This window comes from Marmota flaviventris, chromosome 2 (assembly GCF_047511675.1).
Source record: "Marmota flaviventris isolate mMarFla1 chromosome 2, mMarFla1.hap1, whole genome shotgun sequence".
In the NCBI taxonomy this organism is placed as follows: domain Eukaryota; kingdom Metazoa; phylum Chordata; class Mammalia; order Rodentia; family Sciuridae; genus Marmota; species Marmota flaviventris.
The window spans coordinates 17,055,097-17,079,567 of NC_092499.1; the positions used below are offsets into that span (position 1 = coordinate 17,055,097).

The 24,471-nt window shown below is 39.6% G+C and overlaps 1 pseudogene; it reads right to left on the bottom strand.

The window, feature by feature from the left end:
* Positions 1 to 2,014: 2,014 nt before the first annotated feature.
* On the bottom strand, positions 2,015 to 3,394 carry LOC114089610 (regulator of microtubule dynamics protein 1 pseudogene; annotated as a pseudogene).
* Positions 3,395 to 24,471: the final 21,077 nt, after the last annotated feature.

Genomic DNA, 24,471 nt, shown 5'->3' on the forward strand with positions numbered 1-24,471 from the left:
ATGGAAATCCTCTTCCCATCCCTCTGTCAGATGCTCCAATCCTCCTTCTGGTCTGAAAGCTCCTTTCTTTAACCTTCTTTCTCCATTGCATTCAACTGATCCAAAATCACTCAGCACGATCTCCCTCTGATGGGTTTTAGAAACCCACTACGGGACTCTATATTTTTCTGAAATGTTGTAGCAGAAAGAGATGCCAATACTAGTTATTATTTCACATTGTAACAGGCTTATTTATACAGGTGCTTGCGTTGCTGTGGGCAGAGCAGGTAGCAGTCAGTAGCAAAGGGGTGGAAAAAGGGAAGGAACCGATCCCGGGGAGTTTCCCCTGTATCTTCCTGTCTCTCCCAGATTTCACCACCTTCTCCCTTTCTCATTCTCACATGATTCTCCTCCTCATTTTGCAGAAAGGAAGTGTGAGTTTTCTTAGACTTTTGTGACAAACCAGGCCTGAATTCTATTTCCTCTTCTCCAAAGGGCTTATTGAAAAGAATAAATCATTTTTGGTCTGCATGTTACCTTTGAGTTTTCTTTTGAAATCCCACGTGTAATTTTGCAGGCTCCAGAGCCTCTGGCATTTCTTATTTGGCAGCCTTCTTGCAGTTACTTCGGTATTGGAATACAGCAAATAATTTAATTTTATCTCTTTCCGTACATTGCTTTTAAGTTTTTTTGCCCAAGGTGCATGTTGCTTTAGGTGAGTTTTGTAGGGCTTAGCAGACAGTTCGTTTTTCTTTTTATTGACCTCAGACACAAGGTGGAATAAACACACTTGTTAATATTTGGAACTTAAACAATGAGGCCATGGCTGCGTCTGCTAGGCCTCCCTCTTCTGATTTTATTCCTTATAAAGATGATGGATGTTATTAATGAGGGGCTTTGCTGTAAATCAGTGGAAACACCTTCACTGTTCAACAAAGTTTTCATATTGGGAAGATTTCTGTTTTATAGTATTTCTGCCTGATAGGCATCTATTATAAAAAGTTCCCTTAGGAAAAGCCTCAAAGAAAAATCTCCTCTCCTTTAAAATAAAAATCTTGGACAAGGTAGAGGAAGCCGTGTGGCTCAGGGTAGCGTCCTTCTCAGACATTCAGTTCCAGTTCCAAATGCTTGTGGACTCCAGGCTGGGCTTACAGTCAAACATAAAATCCTTATTAAGGACCAGGGCCTCAAGGTTGCCAAAGTTAGTTGCTTTGGTGCTTGGAGGATGCTGACTACACCAATAATGACATCTCACCTAATGAAACTGTCAATGAGAAGGCAGAACCCCTGAGTATAGGCTGCATAATCAGAAAGAGTGTGGGACATGGACTCCTGATTTCTCTGTGTCATTTACAGTTTTCCACCTGGTATGAGCTGCCAGTGGGCATCTATGTACATACTAGGTCAGAAACTACCTAGTTATAATTCTGGGCCATCCCTGATAGAAAATCACAAACGCCTAACTTGTGTGTAGTGCCAGACACATTATAGACACTGATTCTTGTAACTGAGTTAATATTGGTAAGTGCTTAGGATTCTGCCTGCCCTGTCATGAGCACTTGGAGAGCAGATTTATGATTGCTTTTGATTTTCATGATCATATTAAAAAAATCAGATCTACCATCACTCTTCTGCCAATAAGAAACCTCATATCTGTTGGGGTTCAAATCTGGCTACAGTCAAAACAAGGTGATAACATGTCACAAACCCATGAGCCAAACTGAAACAATTCCCAGTTACCAATTCTTTTATAGTTAATGTATTATTTTTTAAGTCAATAAAAATGCAATGGTTTTGTGTGTAATTTCTTTTTTTGAAAAGGCCTATGTTCTTGTCACACACCTGAAAGCAACTGAGCAGCTTCTGTCTGCATCTCCTTTGTGTGTGCCGGGAAGGCCTTAGCTTTCATCAGACAGAAAGCAGCAAGTTTTTATGGTTTAACTTCATGTATGTCTTTCCTGAAAGAAGCCAAGTTTCTGCTCTGGAAGATTGGATCCATTTGTTTTTCTCCATGAAAGTTGGTCAAGTCCTCCTTTTAGATGGAGTTTGAAGGAGTTTCAAACAGCATTTTAGTAATTATTTTTTGGTACCAAGGTATTTGAACAAATGTGTAGCACCCTGTACTCTTAAGGCGAATGGAGGTAGAATCTTTAGGGTTCATTTTAATTTGTTTCTCAACATGCTCCTAGTTAGTGTAGGCATTTGCAAATTTTAATATTGATGGCTTCATAATCAGCAACATTATGCAGCTAAATCTTTCTAATGCAGATTGCAGCAAAACTTGACTCGCTTTTGTTTTCTGTGCTCCTGTTGCCTGCTCTAAGTCTTCATATACACAAAGCTTTTTTTTTTCTTTTTTTAACTCTTGTTAAGTTGAGTTATATCACTGTGATGCCCAAACCAAATGCCACAGGCACACCACACCTTCACTTTTCTTGTATGAGGTTGGAAACTGACGTTTTCCTCTTTCTTCTCTTTTGTACAGGTAGTCAACTTGTTCAAGGATTTCTTCAACTTTGGCTGTGGCATGAACCACGGCAGCCTGAGAAATGATAAGTTTCAAAACCCAAATAAGACAAGGCTGGGAATCAAAGGTCTCATTGGAAAGTTTCTGGATTTCCTTTCAACTTAGAGCTGTAGAATCACTGGGGCTGTTGCCCACAGGTGCCCCAAAACCTTCCTCGGGAACTGAGGTCCTGGGGTAGCCGCAAAGGGAGAATGCACCATAGTGTGAAGGCCAGTATCATGATCTGTGCACAACTTCTCATCCTGACTCCACACACCATGTGACTGCTAGGTAGCAGGGTGAGGAGAAAGGCCTCCCAGTCTTTCCTGAGAGAGGTGCCTCCTCCCACTTCCTGGCCAGCACCTCTCCCCAAAGCTGGACAATGTGAACAACAAAATTGGTAATATTGTATTGAATTTAACCCAAAGTGTAAAATAAATACCCATGAGTCAGTATTCATATAAATAAATGATTGAACAAGTAAATATATGGGAGAGAAGAGACAAATCTGTACAGAAGAATTCCAAATAATTTATGAGATGCTCTTCCCCATAGGAAGTGCAGCTAAATCTTTCTGTATTAGCCAGCTTTGTGTTACTATGAGGAAATGCCCACGGCAGCTAACTTCATACAAAGAAGTGGTTTATTCAGCTCTCGGTTTTGCAGGATCAAGATTTGGGCGGCCCCATTGGTTTGGGCCTTTGTGGGGAGGATGCTGGATCATGATGACAGTAGTGCATGCTAGAATGAGTGATCACATCTCCAGCCAAGGAGAAGAAGAAGGAGAAAAGAAAGAAATAGAGAGAGAGGATGGGTGGAGTCCGTCTTTGGAGTACACTCTCCCAACATAGCTCTCCTACAAGGCTCTACCTCCTGAAAGTCCACAGCACCTCCCAATGGCACCACCATGGGGACCAAGTTTTTATATAGGGACGTTTAGGGGACACTACCTATTTCAAACCTTAAGACTTTCTTTTCCTCCACCATGTGATGTGGACTGTGTTTAATGACTAGTTTCCAAAATAGAATATGGAAAATGAGGAAAGGGAATTTTCCATATTCTGTTTTGGCAAACACATTATTTTGGCCAGGTGGTGATCACAATTTTAAAACCATCACTGAAAAGTCACCTCTAAGGTATACACCATTGGGATGGGAATGATGTGATGTGATGAGAATGATACTTTTGCAGTTTTCTGCCTCAAAACCCGTAATTCACCATGATCTGTGCACAATGTAATTCTAGTAGAACCTTAAGAAAAACATCATAGAAGCTTAAATTAAGAGGTAGTCAGCAAAATACCTGAGCAGTACTGTTAAAAACTAACGTAGGGGAGAGGTTGATAGGTGGAGCACTGGAGATGGTTAGAGCGGTGAAGCTATGTGAACCATATTATGATAGGTTACACCTGTCATTATAGAAGGTATAATGAAGCGAAGCCTAATGTAAATTGGGGGGTTTGGGTGATAATGCTGGATCAATGTAGGTTCATGAGCTGTAACAAATGAGCCCTCTGGTGAGAGATGATGAGAATATCATCAGGTTATGTATGTGGTGGGCCAAGGAGTAGACAGGTAATCTCTATACCTTCCTCTCAATTTGCTGTGAACCTAAACTATTCTAAAAAAATAAAGTCTAAAACAAAAGAAAAAAAGAAAAAAAATGTCCCCCCCGCCAAAATAAATCAAAGAAAGTCTGAGAAAGTTTCACAGACCAGTGAAACCTAAGGAGATATGAGCACTTAATGTAATATGGTATCCTAAATGAAAGCCTATAACAGAGAAAGACCATCAGGAAAAAAAAAAATTAACAGATGAATGAAGTGTGGAATTTAGTGAATGGTAATGAGCCAGTGTTGAATTCCTGGTGATAACAAATGTCCCTTAGTGATACAAGGGACTAACTACTGGTGGAAATTGTGTGTAGAATATATGAGAACTCTGGATTATCGTGCTAACTTTCTTTTAAGGTCTCCTAAATTTTCCAAGGTTCCTGGTTTGCATGGAATGACTTTCCTCACCACCTCTGAGACTGGACCCTCTGAGTAGGTTCTGAGACAGTTTTCTTGGGAGAACTGTCAGGCGCTGGCTCCATGTTGAAACCCTTCTAAAAAAAAAAAAGATTAAAATAAGACATTTTACAGATTACCAGAATTCATGTCTCAGTCTTTGTATATATAGCCTAGGTACTTTCTATTATTTATAGACCTATGTTTATTGAAATTCAGTTTTTAAAATATATTTAGTTATTAAGACAAATTTTTCAGAAAGACAAAAGCGTGGTTCTTAGATAAACATAAATTAAACATATGTCAAAGATTTTATTTGATTCATTTAATTAAGGAAGGAACCAAAGAATATTTGTGAATCTAGGAATACATAAGCATCTTAAGAGAAAGCTTGAATAAGATTGTTGGGTTAGAGACAACACTAATTAATATCTCTCACAGGGTGATAAACAGAGCCATTGGGGTTTTCTGTTTAACTGGTCAGAAATTATTTGCATCTCTAGTTGTATAAATCTATAAATTAATCTCTGTTCCTACAGAGGTGTAAAATAGAAAGTCAAGCTCAGGAGTACATAGAACAAAGCCCAATAATCTCTTTTGTTTATTTTAAAGCTTTCGGTATTTTGGTTATAAGTCTTTCTCTCAACCTTGGTGAGTAAATAGTCTTCAACAATTATTCTCAGTTGTATGAAGAAGCTGATCTCCTTCTGTTTGGCCTAATTACTTACAAAGGTACAACAAGAGTGTTAATTAACCATGTAGACCTCCTTGAGTTGTTTTTGAAAATCCAGAGGTATATAAAGCATTGGGATTTACTAATACTTAAATATTAGCTCAGACTGGAAATTTTCATAATGAATCTTACATTGAAATTTTAAAGGCTCAGACTATTGGATCTTGTATCTAATGGCTAGTAAATCAAGCTAAGATATGTCATCATATTTAATCTGCAATTTAAAAAATCTGAATCACTTCTTTTGAGGTGTCCTAAATTTTCCAAGGTTCCCGGTTTGCATAGAATGACCTTCGTCACCACCTCTGAGACTGGGCCCTCTGAGCAGGTTCTGAGACAGTTTTCTTGGGAGGACTGTCAGGAGCTGGCTCCATGTTGAAAGCTGCTCCTTATTCCTTTGTAAGGACTGGTGATAACTGATTCAAATAGTATCAGCCTCAAATATGCCACTCTAGGTAACTCCTGGCTACATAATGTATTTGTCCAATATTATCCTGGTGAAAAAAAGAAGATGGATTTATATTGAACTTATTCAAATAATTTTATTGCCATGAAAAGCAAAGGAAAAATAGTGAAAGTCTTGGTTTCTGAATTTTGAGAAGTAAGTAAGAAACAGTTATCATTTTATAACGTTTCATTGTAGTTTACAAAAGTAGAGTCCATTAAATCGAAGGTCAGTGGGGGGTGAATAATATTGCAATATGTTATTTCTATGTATGAATGTGCTGTATTATTAAAATGTACTAATGAAAATTGAAGTTCAGAGACAGTTTAAGGGAAAAAAAGGGCTTCCTTATATATCCATAAAATTGAAAGCTGCACAGAATTAGTCTGACTGCCACTGTTACTATTATATTGTCATTTGGGTTTTCTGAAAGCCAATGGTAGGTTCCTGTTTCACGGCTCCAGAGGTACAACTCGTAGAGATGCTACCTGGGTCTATGTCCTGTGGAACTTGCTGCTAATCACTCTCAGAGCTTAAGGGGAGTGCTTTGGCTCCTTCAGGGAAAAGTCAGGAGGGAGATGGGAGGGAGAGAGAGAGAGACAAAGAAAATTTCTCAAAACTCTAATAAGTGCATTAACAGCATGTAGGGTGTGATGCATAATTATTTCATGTTCTGCATGTGTGATAAAGAGACAGACAACATAAAGTGTTTATTTTTCTTTAATGCCTTTCTGTTCTGTTGCTGATAAGGATGCCGCAGAATCTGATGGAAAATGAGCTCTAAAAAATCTCCTCGGCTCCCCTTAGTTAATTCAGTGTCAGAGTTGAATTCTTGTAAATCTGAGGTATATGCGCTTGTTGGAGATCATGATCATGTTTTCATATTTTCTTACATTTAAAGCATTTCTCCTTCCCTGGTGCATGGGAAGGCAGTGAGGCTGGATGGAAGGCTGGGAGCTAGAGAAAAGCATCGCAGAGCTAAGAGGTCACTGTTGCCTGCTGTGACAATGAGCAATAAAATTGCACAAAATAATGTCACTAATAATACAGAATACTGAGCCAGACAAATGATCACGTACCTAATGGAAGAAGGATATTTGTATCTGTTCACTTTATTTCCACTACATTTCCAGGAATCAAAACTCATCCCAGATTTATTTCCTAAATAATTGGATTACTGGCCTTACTCTAAAACACATTTAAATATTATCTAAATTTAAAACTGCACATGTTGGAAAGAAATCAGGACATGTTAATGGAAAATCAATTGACCAGTAGGACTTACTGGAGTGGAAGTGTGTGGCCACCTCAGTGGTACATCTAGCATTTTGGAAGTATTTTGCATATGCAGGATTCACTCAAATTTACTAGATTTTGCTATTTTCTTTGCACCATTTTTTTTCCTGATCTATTTACTTTATCTGCATTTACTATCTGGGAATTAGTTCAACCTACTTTAAGACAGAGGCTGATGTTTAGTTCCCTGTATTCTTTGAAATACAAGGCTGCCACTGGTTTTTACAGAACTGTTGTGTGTAGTTTCTGGGGCTTCATTTATTAATACATTTGTTGCTTTTGTGGCCTGATCCATATCAGTGTTCACAAATATCAGCATCTTTCTTTTTAGCTATGTGATTTTAAGATAGATAAGAAATCTTTCTGGATTCTAATACAGGATATTCTCTATTTAAATAAACAATACTCCATCTGCACATAGAAAATCACATTACCATCACTTTCAATGAAACTACAATGAAAAGCACATTACTTCTTTTTTGTTTTTTCCCCCAATTTCCTTATGAGATTGGAATACATCTTATTCGCACCTGTGTCCTATACAATGTTGCTACATAAAATAGTTAAAGATTGAATTTCTTGTTTGTTTGCCACTACCAAAGAAACACAAAAATACTTGATAACCCTTGAACCTGTCTTTTCCCAGATGTCTTTGGAATGATGAATTAGAACACCCTTCTCTGAAGCTTACTATACTCCTGGGAAACAAATGTTTCTACCCCAAAAGAGAGCCACACAATGGCTTCCCCTTGGATACCTCTTTGCATGTGGTTTTTACCTCTTGCATATGAGAAGGACATATGATAAACCTACCACTCCATTGCCAAGCCAGGGAGGCACTCAATCTCTCTTCTGGCCCCACTCTAAGTAAATGTAGATTTCATGGAAACCACAACCCAGACTTTTTATGAATTCAGAATATGCCGGCTTCATTATTCTTGTCAGGAGGCAAAACTAGACCATGACAGATGAGTTTCTGAGCATTTGCTGATCATTCATCTACAAAACATAATAGTTTGATTCTTTCACTTAGGGCTATTTACAGAAACAGAAGTTGATTAATTGAAGCTCTGGCACTGGGTAAATTCTCATTCTCTCTCTTTCTCCTGAATCCACTCTCAATGTATCTCAAGGAAATCATCATTAATAATACATTACCTAAGGAGGAACACTGTGACTCATTCCCTCTAGAGAAATTGTATAATTTCATGAGCCTCAAATAAGCGTGTAACTATTTCTTTAACTATTTTATCTTTGTTAAACATATATTTGCATATTGTTAGAGACTGTACAGAGTTTCAGATAGATAGATGTGTCCATACTTAAAAGTCCCATGAAACATGGGGTCAATAATAATAATGATAATAATAATAATAATAATGCCCAACATTTATTTAATACTGAATATGGTATTAGTATTAAATCATTTTCCCACTTTAAAGGAGAGGAATTGACAGACAGGGAAATTAAGTAATTTATCCATAGTCAAAGCACTAGTAAGAGTCAGAATTTAGGACTAAGCATAATCGGCTTTGAAGCTTGTGCTCTTAATCACTGTGCTATATCATACTGTAGGCGAATAAAATTGGACCACAAACAGAGGATCCAAAGAGTAGATGGATGGTTAATGTTATAATTAATATAATTATTAAAGATATTTAGATTCCTCACTATTTTCAAAGGTGTCTTCTGAAATAACTTTTTACTACCGTGTTTATGGGGAATAAGAAATAGCTGCATCACTGAACTGCTTCGGCCTCACCTCAATGAGCTGCGACTTCCAGAAAGTCACATAAGTGTCAACTTGGAAGTAATCGTGGAGGTTTAGCTACAGTGCCCAATTCTTGCTGTGAGAAATGGGAGCGGGGAATTTACTCTTTTTTGGTTATTTTTCTATCTGTGATCATTTGCTCTTAGCAGGGAATCTAAACTTCTAACTCAAAGTTTCTTTGGCAAGGACTGAGTCCCCCCGCATGGCTCACAAAGCATCCCATGTGCCTAGACCTGGGCCTACAGTAAAATCCTCTGAAGAACTTTACTTGTGACAAGGCAATCCTTTGGGCTTTTACAATGATACTCAGAGGACCAGGGACCCTCAAAGGAGGGCTGTAGATCTTTCTTTTCTTCCTTGATCCATTAAAACCAACATGGCCAGGGTAGTAGCCCTGCAGAGCCCAGTGACAGGAAAGCAGGACAAAGAGTTCTTTAGGAATATGTTGCTCGAGCATTCAGTGTGTCTCTTTATGGGGCCGTTAGTGTACTGCAGGCCTGGTCCTCACATCTCTTCCTGAACGATGACAGCGATGGGGACAAAAAACTTGCCCAAATGAGTCAGGAAATCAGACTTTGCCTCTCGCTTGCCTTGTGACCTTGGGTTTCTCACTTGACCTTCTGGGCACAGTTTCCTTATCTTCCAGGTGAGGGTCATGTGAAATATGAGGTCCTCTGTGTGGTGATGGTGGCATTTGGCTACAGGCCAGCCTCCAGGGCAAGAGGTCTGTGGCTTAGGAAACTCTAAGTTTACTTTGTCTACTTCTCAGCAATTTTAACATTTCATACTCAACTTTTTCATCCTTGTGTCTAAGTTCTGTAAAATCCACATCATCGCATGGGTCTGTGCTGCCTATCTTCTGGATAAGAGATGGGACCAAACTGTTATCCTCTGTAGCTCACTGGTATATTTAGCAATGAAATAAATGTGACTTTATCAAGCTTCTGAGAACAAAGCGATGCCACCGTTTAATTTAGCATTTAATTACAATATCCTGCTTCACTGACAAGTTGCTGGGCTCTGACTGAGGAAACAGTGGAAAATGTATGTGACAGGTATGCCTTGAGTTTCAAAGTTTATTTTCCTCTGCGTTGTTCCCTTTAGCTTCAATCCTGCCACCTGGCTCCAAGACGGATGTGGTATGAAAAATAGCAGGAGGGTATGAGAATACAGGTCTTGATAATCACAAAAGTCAGTTCCTTGGCCTTCTGCTTTCCTGGCTTAGGTCTATGCGGTTGATGCCTGCTGAGCAAACCCCTGGGTTCTCTGCTGTATGTGTTTCCTCTTGCTGCTATAACAAATTATTACAAACTTTGAGGCTCAAAATATCACAAATGAATTCTCTTACCTAATTAGAATTCTAAAAATAAATTTTATGAAGTTAAAATCAAGGCGTTCACAGGACTTTTTTCCTTCTGGAGACTTCAGGGGAGACTATTTCTTTGCCCTTCTCAGCTCCTAGAGGCTGCCTGTTTTACTTGTAGACTTTTGGGGGTTGGGAAGGGGTGTCTACCACACCACCTTCCTGGGGCACTGGATGCACTTAAAACTCACTGCTGTGTCTAATTTCCAACTCTCATCTGGGGTTGCCTGACATCTGGCCTCCTGCAGACCCTTATCTCTCTGTAATTTTGACCTGTATATTTTATTCTTTGACTAGCTTATCATGGACATGCAGTCCATCTTGTCAGAGGAAAAAGTAGTTGTCTATGAGTTGTCAGGACAACCCAAGGAGGGAGGTACTTCCTTTCTCCACAGTTTGTGTACCTTGAAAGTCACAGACAAAGGCATTCACGCAGGACCTCACAAATAGTGGCAAAATTGGGATTTAAAGCCAAAGGCTTTTCTCACTCTGAACATATTGCCTCTCCATCAAGCGAAATTCTCTCTGTCTCAAGAAAGGTCTTCCCTTTGTCCAGGAGTAAGCGATACCCCAACTGTTCTGGTTATCAACCCCGATCTCAGGATTTCTTCCCTTTCTCTATTCTCTGGGACCTTAGATCATCACTTTTTTCTTATGTCTTGTTGATTTCTTTATCACCTTTAGCTCATCCTCTTCAATTTATAATGGGCTCACCCCAAAAATATCTTCTCCAAAATTGCCTGTACATTCCCATGGTTTTACCAAATACATGTGATTTACCATATATATCTTTAAAGAATAGTTTACAACCAAAATTTCTCTGTTTTGTTCCTGTTTTCCTACCATTTGAGTTATGTAAAAAAAATCCCTCTTATCCAACCTATCTGCAAAATGTTGCCGTGTTGGTCACACATTGCATCTTGGAAACTTTTTTTTTTTTTCTTTCTGCAACACTGCAGTTTAGATTCTTTCCCTATTTAGTTGTCAATTTTGTAGTTGATTTCTCCTTGGGTGTGAATGTCCTGTCCAAAACTCATGCTGAAATTTAATTACAATTTTAACAGTGTTGAGAGGCAGGATTTACAAGAGGTGATTAGATTATGAGGACACCATCCTTATAAGTGGATGAAAACCATGATTGCGGGAGTGAGTTAGTTGTCTCAGGAGTAGGTTAGTTTATAAAGAGGGAGTTTTGTCTCCTTTTCCACTCTCTGTCTCATGTGGTCATTTTACAATCCGACTCCATCATGGGATGATACAGCATGAAAGCCCTTATCTGATGCTGGCACCATCTTGGACTTTTCCATTGTTCAGAATCATGAACCATAAAAATCTCTGTACTTTATAAATTACCCAGTCTATGGAATTTATAGTAGCACAGAATGGACTAAGACGACTTGCTTTCATCTTTTGGCTCTTCTTTCCAATTATAATTATTCCATCCTCCATGAACGCAGCCATCGCCTTAATACTAATGATTCCCTAAACTCGATTTCCAACCTTGAACTTAAAGTTCTAGATACCATATGCTGATTGCTCATATTCCCTTCAAGCCCTGCCAAACTTTCAAATGAAATATGTGCAAATGTGAACTCATTTAACTCAGTAAGATGGCTTGAATGTTTACCACATACCAAATGCTTTGCTTGAAAGACCTGCAGAGTTTAGGAAATCCAGGGGAGAAGAACGGTATGGCTACATTATTGTAAGGAAATTGTATAGGACTGATCACAGAGAGATATGCTTAAGAGCATAGAGAAAAGTTCCCTCAGACTAAGCAGAATGTTAGCTCAGAGGATAATGGAGGAGGATGGGTAGGGGAGGAACAGGGAAGAATGGCCCAGGCAGAGGGGGAAGTGTAGACCAACACACATGACTGAATGCAGGAGGAGGATCTATTCCCTATCCTGAGACAAGTTCTTCTTCCTGTCTTCCCTCTTTGGGCCGGTGGGGTACCACTCCCTTTTTGTCTGAGTGGTGGCATGAAGCATGTGAAAACCTTCACAGCAGTGCCTGACCGAACCTAAGTATCCAGTGAATATATGCTGACCGGGAGGAGGGATAAAGTTTAGAAGGCACCATCCGTAGAGCCGGACGACTGCCCAGATCATAGATAAGAGGTCTGGGTTAGGTGGAGTCTCTATGAAGGTCCAGCAGGGGCCTTTCCTGGAGCCCCTTACTCCTGGCCTCAGGGAGTTGTGACCCCATCTGCTAGCCTTGTACCTGCTGTCCTCATGTGGTACCTAGAGTCCTGTTTTCTGATTCATTGCCTATTCAAGCTGACTGCAAGAGAGGATCCGAGTACAATCATTGACACTGTGTTTCCTCATCGTGGATTCTTCAGCCTGTAAGTCCTCTGGCAATTTTGAACAAAAAACATTATATTCTATTAGAGAATTCCAGACCTTTGAACACAGGGTAGTTTTTAAAGAGGCAATGGCCTTTTGTCCCTCCAGAAAGCCAGACCTGCCTACTGTGGATGTTGCTCAGATAGGTGCTGTTTTTCTCTTCCCAAGTTCCCAAAAGGCCTCAAAGTCTCTTCCACTTAGCAATCCACTGGGGAAAGTTTTTTTTTTCTCCCCAGAATCCAACGTGTTAAAACCCTAATCCCAGTGTGTTGGTGGGGCATGGATGTTGGTATGTAATTAGATTTAGATGAGATCATGAAGGTGGGGGGTGTTCCTGAGGGTTTCAGTGCCCTTATAAATAGAGGCTCGAGAGGTGGCTAGCTCTCTTTCTGTCATGTGAAGCTACAAGTAGGAGTTGGCTCTCTGCCACCTGGAAGATAGCGCTCATCAGAAACCAACCATGCTTATCAGAAACCAACCACTGGGCTGTGAACTACTTCAAGCTGAGATGAGCCTTATTCCTTATTCGTTTTCGTGTCCCGGCACAGTGCTGTCTATATAATAAGTGCTCAGTAAGTTTCTCTGGGATAAATGAATGAATAATAAAGTGGGATCTGTAACTACTTTACTCACCTCTGGGGCATTGCAAGGCATCATTAGTTAATGCATGCAGAGCTATCTGAACCTTAATTATTAGCATTATTTTATCTGCCAACCTCCTATGGCTTATTTTCGGTCTATGATATGGCAGTTCAGCCTGGAACAAAATTCCCTGCCATCCACTCCAGGTTTCCACTCCTGGATTAAGTCCTTTGGGCTGCAGAGATGCTGGAAGGGCAGCTTAGGGATGTGCTCCCCAGAGCACTTTCAGAGGAACGTTCATTGGTCAAAGTAGCTAAGCATCTGGAGTGGGCCAGGACCTCACCCTCAAGGAGAGGCAGAGGGCATGTCTCTGGTGTGGTCTGCCATTTTCCAAGTTGGTACAAATCAATGCCTGCCTTTCCTTGTTATTTGGGGCTCTGTTTGTAGGAAAGTAACTTCAGGCCCCATGGGACTCTTCTCTGCCTTATAAAAGGAGTCTCACTCCTTTTCCATTCCACCAACCGCCCAAATGAGAAACACTGGAAAACTAACCTGGATGATCACAAAGCAGTTGAAAACGTCCCAGGATATACTTGTGGTGACCTGGAATTTCCTAGTCATTGATAAGCAATGTTCTTTTTCTCTCTTCATTAAGACATCTCTCCATATGAAGCAGAGTTAAATTTGTTCTTGAAATTTCTGATGGTAAATGATCCTGAGAAGCTGTGTGTGTGTGTGTGTGTGTGTGTGTGTGTGTGTACGTGCGAGCGCACCCGGGGAACACTTAGGTCTTACCATTAAATGTGCCTGGAATTTGGCTTCTTGAATTTTTATTAAAACTTACACTGTTTCATTGATGGAAAAAGATGTTTGCTGTCTAGATAATTATTTTTTTAACTATGCGCATGCACACACAGGCTTGTACACTACACTGTTGGTAAACTAATTGGCGAATAACACCTGTATATGGAAAAATTAATAGTTCATGACTTTGATACTAATTAGTAGATAACTGGCATGGTAAGAAGTCCTGGGAATTTGTGCATAGTATCATATCAAAGGCTGCTTTGGTAACTGGACAGTTCCTAATGGAATTATTCTCGGCTTCGTTTTTCCTCCCTCCTTTATGGTAGGTAGCTACATTGAATCTCCCCCAAAACTTTTCTCCTCAAATTCTCTTTCTGGCTCCTAGGCACTGGCAGCCTATCTGTGGTCTCTCTGTAGGTACCCTTCAGCTAGGTCAGTTTGTGTTACATACGTGTGGGGTACTCCATTATATTTGTACTGTCACTAGGGTCTGCAAACTCAAATGTCCACAGAGCTCGGCAGAAAACATAACTGACAGTCTCCTGGGCCATGAGAACCCAGCAAGGGTTCTAAGTACTTTGGCAAGGTGGGATGGCATGCTCTGCCTCAAGGGGATAGTTTCTTTTAGCCTCTAGACGATTAAAGCCTGTGAGAGCCATTATCATCAAATCCACTAGTAATTCCAGAAATCAGATCTCTGTGTGAAATCTCCTCAACTTAAAAAAAAAAAGTTAGAATCTGCTATGTTTTTAAAGAAAACATTGCACAGAGCAAACAGCACACCTCTGTGGGCTACTTCCTTCTTTCTGGCCTCCAGTTTACAACCTCTGACACTTAGCAAATGAGAATCCAAAGTTTAGCAGCAAATGTGTTAAAAAATCTCTCACATTAAAAGCACTAAAAAAAATGACTTGGTGGAATGAACTAGAAGACGACATCATGAATACAGCCATTGCCAAGGCTCTTTGCTCAGATAGGAAATTATCCAAACTGCTCTTAGTACCATCAGGTCCTGTAAGACAAACCAGTGTGCTTCTAGAATCCATATTATCATTAATTGATTACCCATTCCTAGAACCAGAGATCCAAGGAGGGAGGTGGTCAGCATTATTACATAGTGGAGAAGGGAAAGTAAGCAACACTTGGACCCCTTTGGCTACTGTCTAAAAACAATACTATTTTGGGAGAGGTCTGAGAAATGACCATTCAGAAGTGTGTAAGTGCCTTTCTACCCAGGGAAGTGCCATGGAGAAGAAGTAAAGCATAAAACAAGACAAATCCCCACTGTGGTCTCTCCAGAGCTGCCACGGAACATAGTGGTAGAGTTTAGTCTTTTCATTATGGACAACTCTGTTCTTACAACCAGTGCCCTTTAATACTGCAGGCTAACATTACTGTTTGAAGAACCTTATATTGAGATATAATGCATATCTGATTTAAGAAATTTTTTTGTAAGATAATATACTCTGATTCTTGAACAAAATTCAAAATGCAGAAGACCGCCTCCTCCCGCAGGTGCAGAGAGCAGGGTTGGCACCAGAGGAACTCATCTCTAATGCCATTTTCGTGAGTCCCTAAAGTTGATTTCTTCGAAATATCTTTGAAAATTTCTTACACTCAGCTTATCTTATAAAAATAATTACTCTAAGTTAGGGATCCCTCTGGTAAAGAGTGTCACTGAACATAAATTATGCAAAAACCTTGATTTGGGTGAAATAATTTGCCTTTCAGACATTCTTTCCCTATTTTTGCATGTCAAAAGCAACTTACATCTTTTAGCACAATCAATGCAATTGATTTGTTCAGAAAGCTCTTTGAACGATTCAGTTGCAGAACTCTTCTAACTTCCAGATAAAGGATAGTCTGTGACCTATAGGTCTGACTTTGTTTAAATGTCAGTTCTGAATCTAATTGAGTGAGGCATAATGTGTTCATTTAAAGAATCTTCCTGGGCAGATGTCATATTCTCTCTCTCTTCCTTGCCTTCCCTTCTCTTCTATTAACTTCAGGATCTCTTTAGGTCTTTAAAAAATTGCTAATGGAGAACTTAGCTCTGGCTAAGTAGGTGAAGAATATTTATTGGGAGATTTTCAGTGGCTCAAAGAATCAATAAGAAGGTAAGGAAGGTGACTTGGGAATGAGACAGGGATCAAGGTTGATTTGAAGGCTCCGTGTGGGGAAGTTGTAGTGAGAACACTCAAAGTGACACTATCACTGCTGGGAAGGAAGAGAATGGCCCCTCCTTTTCATTCTTGGGTACTTGTTCAACGGGATCTAACAGCAAATGGAGATGTTAGATGCAGTGAAGATGGATGGCTTTGCTAAACCCATTTCCATTTAGGAACTGGACATTGAATTAGACTATTTCCTAGCCTCCCTTGCAGATAGATTCAATCAGGTGACCCAGTTTGGCAGTGACGTGGGAAGAAGGGATGCATAGTACTGGGCTGTGTATAACCCTCTCCTGGGCAACTGCCATTTTCTTAAACCAAACTGAGGACAAAGTGCTGAGGACTCCAAGGATGCAGAGCAGAGTTTTATCTGGCTGTGAACCTGTTATTTATTGATATTCTGTTAAATGACCTATTTGCTCCTGGGCCGTCTTGCCGGGGGAGTTTGACTGCACCTGAACTGGCCTATGCTTTGTTGAGTGAGAAAAAACCCCAATCATGACAGGCTTAGGTAAAGCAGCAATGTTAAGTTTCTGAAGTTTCTAAATGCTTCCCTTCAATGTCGGCACTTACCTCCTGGTAGACTGTTAACAAACAGTGATCCTGCACTGGCATCGATTGATGGATGGGCACTGGCCTTCAGATGAGACTTTGAAGAGCACTCATCGAGAGAAATTGGGTGTCACAGCAGAGGGATGCTGAGCACTGAACCACTGCTGTAAATACAGCCACACAGGAAAACCCCCAGCCAGGGACATCAGGGGTTTGTTTTCATCTACATTAAAGAAACCTTTATTTTGTTTAGCCTCCGAATATTTTGGGTCTGTTGACAGATCCCAACTCATAGAGCAAATTATAGTGTAGGGCCAGGGTGCTTACTGCTGTCCTGTCTGGCCATTAAAAACCAGAAAGCAGGATGTGTGCCACTTGAAGGAGAACCCCAAATGGAAGAGTTTGAAAGCAAAAATAAAATGAAACAGTACTCTTTTGATAGCCCATTTCCCCCCTAATTACCAAAACAATGTACATAGTCACCCCCACATCTGGGCATCCTATGGAATGCATTGGTAAAGATGCCAAAGAGCCTTTTAATGCAGATCTGTCTCTGAGCCCAGGTGTTATGGCCAATCTTGCATGAGAGGGTATCTCTATCCCTCCCTACCTGTCTGTTGATCGATTGACTGCAACTTATGGAGGAGAAGAAACAAAAGATGGCTTTAGTTATTCTCTTAAGCATGGAAAACACAGGCACACCGTCAAAGCTCCACATAATTTTATTGGATTGCAGGAGAAGTATAAAGTAAATGTCCACATCTAAGTAACCATCAGGCCATGTGACCTCAACGTCACCATCCTATCAGCCTCCACAGGCACAGCTTCAGTACCTCAGAGACCCCTCCCCAGCTTTTCTCACCCCTCTGCCCACCAACCACAGAATTTCCAAGGAGATTCTTTCAGGATTGTTCCTCAGGTAACTTGGACCAATCTCTCCCCTCCTTTCTTTCTTATAGTTCTCAAGAACAATTATAGAATGTGCTAAGAATGGGACATCCTGAGACAGGGAGGGGCTGACTAGAATGGCTTGGGCTGGGCTCCAGTCCTCCCTAGAAACATGATGTGCTTCTCTGGTTTAGCCCAGCATGTCATGTTGCCCCAGGATATAAAACTCAAAGTGGGCTACTTTCCTGGGTCCCTCAGCTCTTGTCCAAGTGAAATATATGCAGATGAGACCTCATTTTCTCTGGACTGCTTTCCTGAGCCTTGGGGCCCCAGTTTGTGATGAATCCCAGGTTCTGTTTTCTCCTGCTGCCTATATGGAAGAAATCAATCCACTTCCTTTATGTCATTGTATATGAGTGTGTTCTGTCTTAACAAACTCAGACAATTTGGTAACCAGTGCACAGCGAGACTACTCCACATTGTAATGCATGCTCAGGACACAATCTTACCCTCTTCACCATGGTCCACTCTTGAGGTTCATTGGCCACATACACTTGAGGCATCCACGATTTCCATCAATGTTAGCATGTCTCACTGGCCAGCAGGTACCATGCTGGACACATACATAAGCACTTCTGGTCATCAGCATAGGCTTGGACAGTGGCTACACTACACAGTGGTCTGTGGTCAGCTGGGAGGGAATTGCCTTTTCTCTACTATTCAGTAAAAAAAGCCTAGAATGTTGGATTCAGACAGAATTGCTTCCCCAGCCTTAAATCTGACAGTCATTTGGAGCAAGTTATCATCTTTTTAAGCTTCAGTGAAACTAGCTATTAAAAATGGGTCATAGCTCTGAAGCTATAGCATACGTGTGAAAATTAAATGAGAAAACATATGTAAAGCACCTAGAAGGATGACTAGTTCCTAGTATTCATTAAATAAATATTAGCCACCAGAATCATTATCAGTACAACAACTGAATTATGAGTCATTATAAATAATTATCGATGCCATTAAAAATAAGTATTTCCTCTTCTATTGAGTTACCAGTCCTAGACCAACATTCCTCTTAGTTCTACGATAGTAATTTTTCTTTTAAGCACCTCACTGTCTTTGACTATGTGTAGATAGTGACTATTTACACATAGTCAGTGAATGGTTATGATGACATGTGTTTCACTAGCAAGTGGGGCTCTATTTACTGGAGAAGATGTGGACATAGAAAAGAAAAAGTGTTCATTCCTTTTTTGTTATATGTATATTTTCTTACCCAAACACTGCTATTTATTTATTTATTTTGACATGAAGGTACCTTGCCTACTTCTGCTACTACACAAGACAAGTATAAGAAAGCAGTGTTTTTCTGAACATCTAAGCCAGCCAAACACTTTTTGGTGATAAATTGTGCCCTGGATGAAAAGGCTCATGGCTTATTGTGAAAGGCTGTAGCTGCCCATATTGCAGATATTAGCATATAAATGCTTGTCTCTGTCAGGGGTGTGTGTAATCCTGAAATATACTATCATCTGAGTAGGATCCTGCAATAGATAGCATTGCAGAACATGATAGCATCTTATACTAATGTAATATTTATGGTTGAATGATCTTTTTCAATATAACCAGGTATAATATCTCTTCCCCAGTACTATCAGGATAAACTTTATTAGACTTGGTCAAAAACCAGCAATAGATGAACTGCTGACACACGTGGACAATCTTAGCAATCCTCCCACTAGTATTTATGCATTTTATATATTTATACTTTAGATATTCTAGCTACTCATACCTACAAAGCTGTCTGGATGTTTTTGACAGAATGAACTGCTGGGACAATAAAAAAAAATCTGAGGATTTCCTCTTGAGATTGGAAGAGGCACTGGCTTGCATCTCATTCTCCAAGTCAAATGTAAATGACGTTGTTGTAGATATTGTACATGGTGTTTCATCTTTGGTGTAGCTAAAATTATCATGAAGGTGAGGTTTTCTTGCAAATCATTGTATCTTCAGTGCCTGGGGCTTGTCAGTCAACCATTCATTGAAAGAATTGATGGCATTAGTGAATATTGACAAGTGGATCCTCTAGAATCTTCTATCCCCTTCAATTTTGTCTCATGAGCTTGAGACTCCAGCATCCTTGTGGGGCCTTGCTTTGCTTTTCTCTTCTCTCTCACTTTTTCTCCTCACTCTCACCTCTTTATATAAACCTGCAGCATGCAGCTCACCGGGGTACCTGTGCCGTGGATATATCTGCAATTAACAGAGGGAGAAACATTAAAATAGAAGGACAGTGAGCTGATGGGTAAGCTTTCAGGAATCAGCCATTCTGATATGCAAATACAGAATAATGGTTTTTTATCACAGAATAACAAGTTTAATGGTCCAAATGTACTACCACTTCCCAATAACCATTTTTACTTGCAGACAGAAGTGGGTGTTTTTAATATTGTGAAGGCATGGACCACACTGTGCATTTTCATATACAACCTCTTTCAGATATTTGGCTTTTGATTATTTCTTAATGAAGTGTCCCATTTCTACTAGCAGTATTAGTGTCAATATTTGAACAAGCATGCTGCAATTCCTAGGGTGTTTTTTTTTTTTTTTTTTTTGTGTGTGTAAGGTGCTGCTAGAGTTGAACCCAAACAAAGCATGTTATTTTATTTACTCTTCACTTCAAATATATGTATGCATTCTAAAATAAAAAAAAGTCAGAATTAAATAAGTTACAATGAAATAAAAAATCTGCCATGAGCAATAAATATTCAAAGAATAATGGCTTAAATAGAAATTCGTTTCTCTCTTGCATAAAACAAGCCTAGAGTTAGGATTGCAGAGTTGGTATAGTAGCTTTTTGAAGTGGCCCAAGGTCCTGACTTCTGTCAATAAGTTTTTTCCTCTTGCATGGAGCTGCCTCCCTCAAGGTTAAAGGTGGCTGCTGGATATCCAGCTACCACAGCCTCATTTAATGCAGCAGAATGAAGTGATAAAGAAGGGTACAAACTCTTACTTAGAAATGCTTTTAGAATGTCCCAGAATTAGTTGTACTTAAATTTCACTGAACAGAGCTCAGTCATATGTCCACCCCTCACTTCAGTTACATTTGAGGACAGGAGTTTTTAGCTGGGCAACAATGTTCTAAACTAGAAATATACATTGCTTTACAAAAAGAGAAGTATGTATTCATTTCCTATTGCTGTCTTTCATGCCAAAACAATAGTTTCTATGGGCCAGAAGTTAGGGCATAACTTAGTTTAGTTCTCTGCCCAGGAAGAGAACTGAAAGGCTAAATTCAAAGTGTGAGCTGGGTTTCATTCTCATCTAAAGTGTCAACTAAGAAAAAGCTTGTTTCCACATTCTCTTAGGTTGTTAGCATAATTAATTTTCTTCTAGCTCTTGTGTTCATGGAAGCTTGCCATTTCAAGTTAGTAACAGAGGAACAGTCTCTACTACTTTAGGTCTCTAGTTTCAGGGATGGTCTCGGTCCACTTTAAAAGGGATCACCTGATTAGGTCAAGTCCACTCAGGTTAATCTCCTTTTTTATTAATTAATCAACTGATTATGGACCTAATGATTTTTGCAAAAATCCCTTAACTCTACCATATAATATTTTTTAGATGCAAATCATAGGCTCCATCCTGACTCAAGGGAAGGGGATCATTCAGGGACTGACTCTCTGCCGTTCACCCCAGGATGCGTTTCCTATAGGTAAGCAACTGGCAAGCTTTGCCTCACACAGTAGTTTTTATGCAGCAATCTTCCATCAGACCATAGTGTGCCAGACCCAGAAAAGAGCTGCCTGAGAAATTACCTGATGGATTCATGCAAGATGTTTTAGATACTCATCGCTGCATAAGCACCATTTAGCAACTGCCACTTAAACCGATGGATTCCATCTATTCAAGCTAATGGTTTGTCTTGGAATTTCAACATACGTTTGTAGTGTTTCATAAAATGATGTATTTCTTTCTATTTGTCATTTCATACTCCCAGGAATTTTTTAAAAAACTTTTTTTTCTGCTCAACCAAAGTGTACATTATAGTACAGAAGCATTAGTTCACTATTAAAAAATTATCATTCAGCTGGATGTGGTGGTGCGCATCTGTAATCCCAGTTGCTTAGGAGGCTGCAAGTTTGAGGCCAGCTTCAGCAATTTAGTGAGGGCCTAAGCAATTTAGCTAGTCCTTGCTAAAAGTAAAAAATAAAAATGGCTGGGGATGTGGCTTGGTGGTAGAGTGCCCCTGGGCTCAATTCCTGGTACAAAATAAATAAATACATAAATAAAATATAAATGTGTATGTGTGTGTATATGTGTGTATATGTATATTTAGCATGTAATTATTTATAGAGAGACACACATATAATTTAAAATACATCTATGTCAAAAACCTTTCAAGAAGTACTAACCTTTGTAATACAGACACATTATTTAAATGAAGGTGGAAGTGGATTAGAGTCTAATTCTTTCTCTCAAAGATGATCTCTAGTGTTTTCTCTTAAAGATAATTATTTAATAAGATTGTCAGATCTTCAGCAAGAAGATGATTATTAAACATAAGCAGTGATCCACTGAAGAAAACAGGTAACATTCAGGAATCCCCAGGTGTCCTGGCTCCTGTCTCTATCCAACAGGAATCTGTAGTTAAAAAGAAAAAGCATCAGTGTGTGAATAGATATTAAAAAGTTTAGTACCAATGTCTGTGCTTACTTTGCTCTTTGTTTTGTAGTTCTGTTAGTTTTGGTACCTGGCTGTCCTTAGGAGAGGTGTATAGAAGAAATGGACTCTTGGAGGCTGAGACTCCAAGAGGACTCCTCAGTGACCCTCTGAAGAAGACAGAACACACACGAAACAGAATCTCTTCAAAACTCTGTAGAGAACTGTGAAATCATGTAGTCCAGGGACATATGGCACCAGGTGTCACTACAACCATCGTCTAAAACTCACACAACGCACTGGTAATCATAATGGTGACTTTAGGTTACCCAAATCATTGAATATTTCAAAAATGGACTTTAAAATTTCTTTTCAAAATTCTTTCTCACCAGGCTATAAAAAAACCCGGGTGTTTCCTAATATGCATGACGGAGGCACAGAAGCATAGTAAATCATCAATGATGTTGCTATTATTCATAACTAGTCATCACCTATAACTATGACTATTTATTATATGTAACTAGTTAATACGTGTAAGTCTATTACCATTTTGTGCTGTGAAAACAGAACATTCCAACTGGGAGTCTGTAAAGTACAGAAGTTTATTTCTCACAGTCCTAGAGTTTGGGAAATTCAAGGTGAAGGTGCCAGCATTTGGTGTCTGAAGACAGTCTTCTTGCTGCGTCCTCACAGGGTGGAAAGCTGTGTCTTCAGATGGCAGAGCAGAAGAGAGTGAGCCCATTCCACAGCCCTCATACAATGACACTAACCTCCTCATGACTGCAAATCCCTGTGACCTACACACCTCCTATAAAGCCTCCCTCCCAGCACTGTTGCACTAGGGAGTCAGTTTCCAGCATGACGACTTCAGTGACACATGAAGAATGTGTCATCATTACTTCTGGACTTGCCTCAGCCTTGATCATCTTCAGTCTTGACCTCTTCCATTCTTAGCTGCAAATCCTGATCCCACTCCTGAGGCACAGTGAACTTTGGACTTTAATGGTAGTTGTGGGTCCATGTCAGCAGGTGGATTCTTACCCTCTTGTTTTTGTAAATCAGAGTCTTGCAGGAAAACAGTATAGAGATTCCTCAAGATATTAAAATAGAAAGTATCAATCCCATTTCTGGAGATAGAGTCCCACAGAAATGAAATCCATATCTGGGACAGTGATTGGATTCTCCATGTTCATGATGTACCTATATCAAATCATCATGTTGTACTTTGAATATATGAAATTTTGGTCAATTAAATGTTTTTATAAACAAGGAAATATTTTAAAAGTCTTGTAGAGGAGATTACTGTAAACATGGGCTAAACCACTTTAATTTCCAGAGCCTCATGTGACCTGATTACTGAATCTGCTTGGTGATTGCACAATTATTTTTCTAGCTATGGAGCGGCTCCATGTGCAGGCATACAATTCAACCAGTAAGTGTACAAACAGTGGGTTGCTATGGAATCTGGTAATAAAATGCTCATCGTCATCTAGATCTTTGACATTTATGCATTAATTAGATGTTTCAGCTGTTAACATGCTCTGGGAACATGTGTACATGTGAGGATATGAATGTTCCTTTCTTAATATTTAAAATAAGAATCTCATTTTGAGGTAGTTACTTTGTATATCACCATATGAGATAAAATTAAGATGGATATTTTCTCTGTGCATCTTTTGTTAAAAAAAGAAAAGAGAAACAGATATTGCAAATGCATCACTTTATAGTTCTTGTTACATATCCTGTGGGTTTAAGAATAATGGCCCTGTTAGAGTTTTATGTATCTCCTGAACCAGGGGAATGGTCAATTATTGGCAACAATCACATTCCCCACACCTCACTAATGGCTGGTGGCCCACACTGTAAATTAAGGAGTAGACATAGAGCAAGCATAAAATGTGGACCCCTGCTTTGGCTAATTTAAAAGGTGTTTCATAACATTAACCCTGCATGGAGGAATCCCTGCCAATTGCGATGGTGCCATAGGAATATGTGTAGAGTATGGATTTCAGTTTTTTGGGTGCTGTGTTTTGAGACTGACTGTCATTAACTGTCTGGATGGTGACCAGGGCAGTGAAGAATGTGGGATGCACACTGAATGATTGAATGAATGGTTGAAAGAAATGGGATGATTTTTCTCAGACAAAAAGAAATTTGAAGAAGTTTTAATAGCTATCTTCAAATATTTTAAACCTGTGGAAGAGAACGGACATAATCTCTTTGAAGGGGTCATCATCTGAACCGTGGTTAGACATCACTGGTGTTGAGCCTTGTTCAGACCCAGTTTAAGGAAAAACTTTAAAGAATTAGAGCTATCCAACAAAGCAGTGGTCTATTTCTCAAAGTGTCCTTTCATTGAAATATTTTA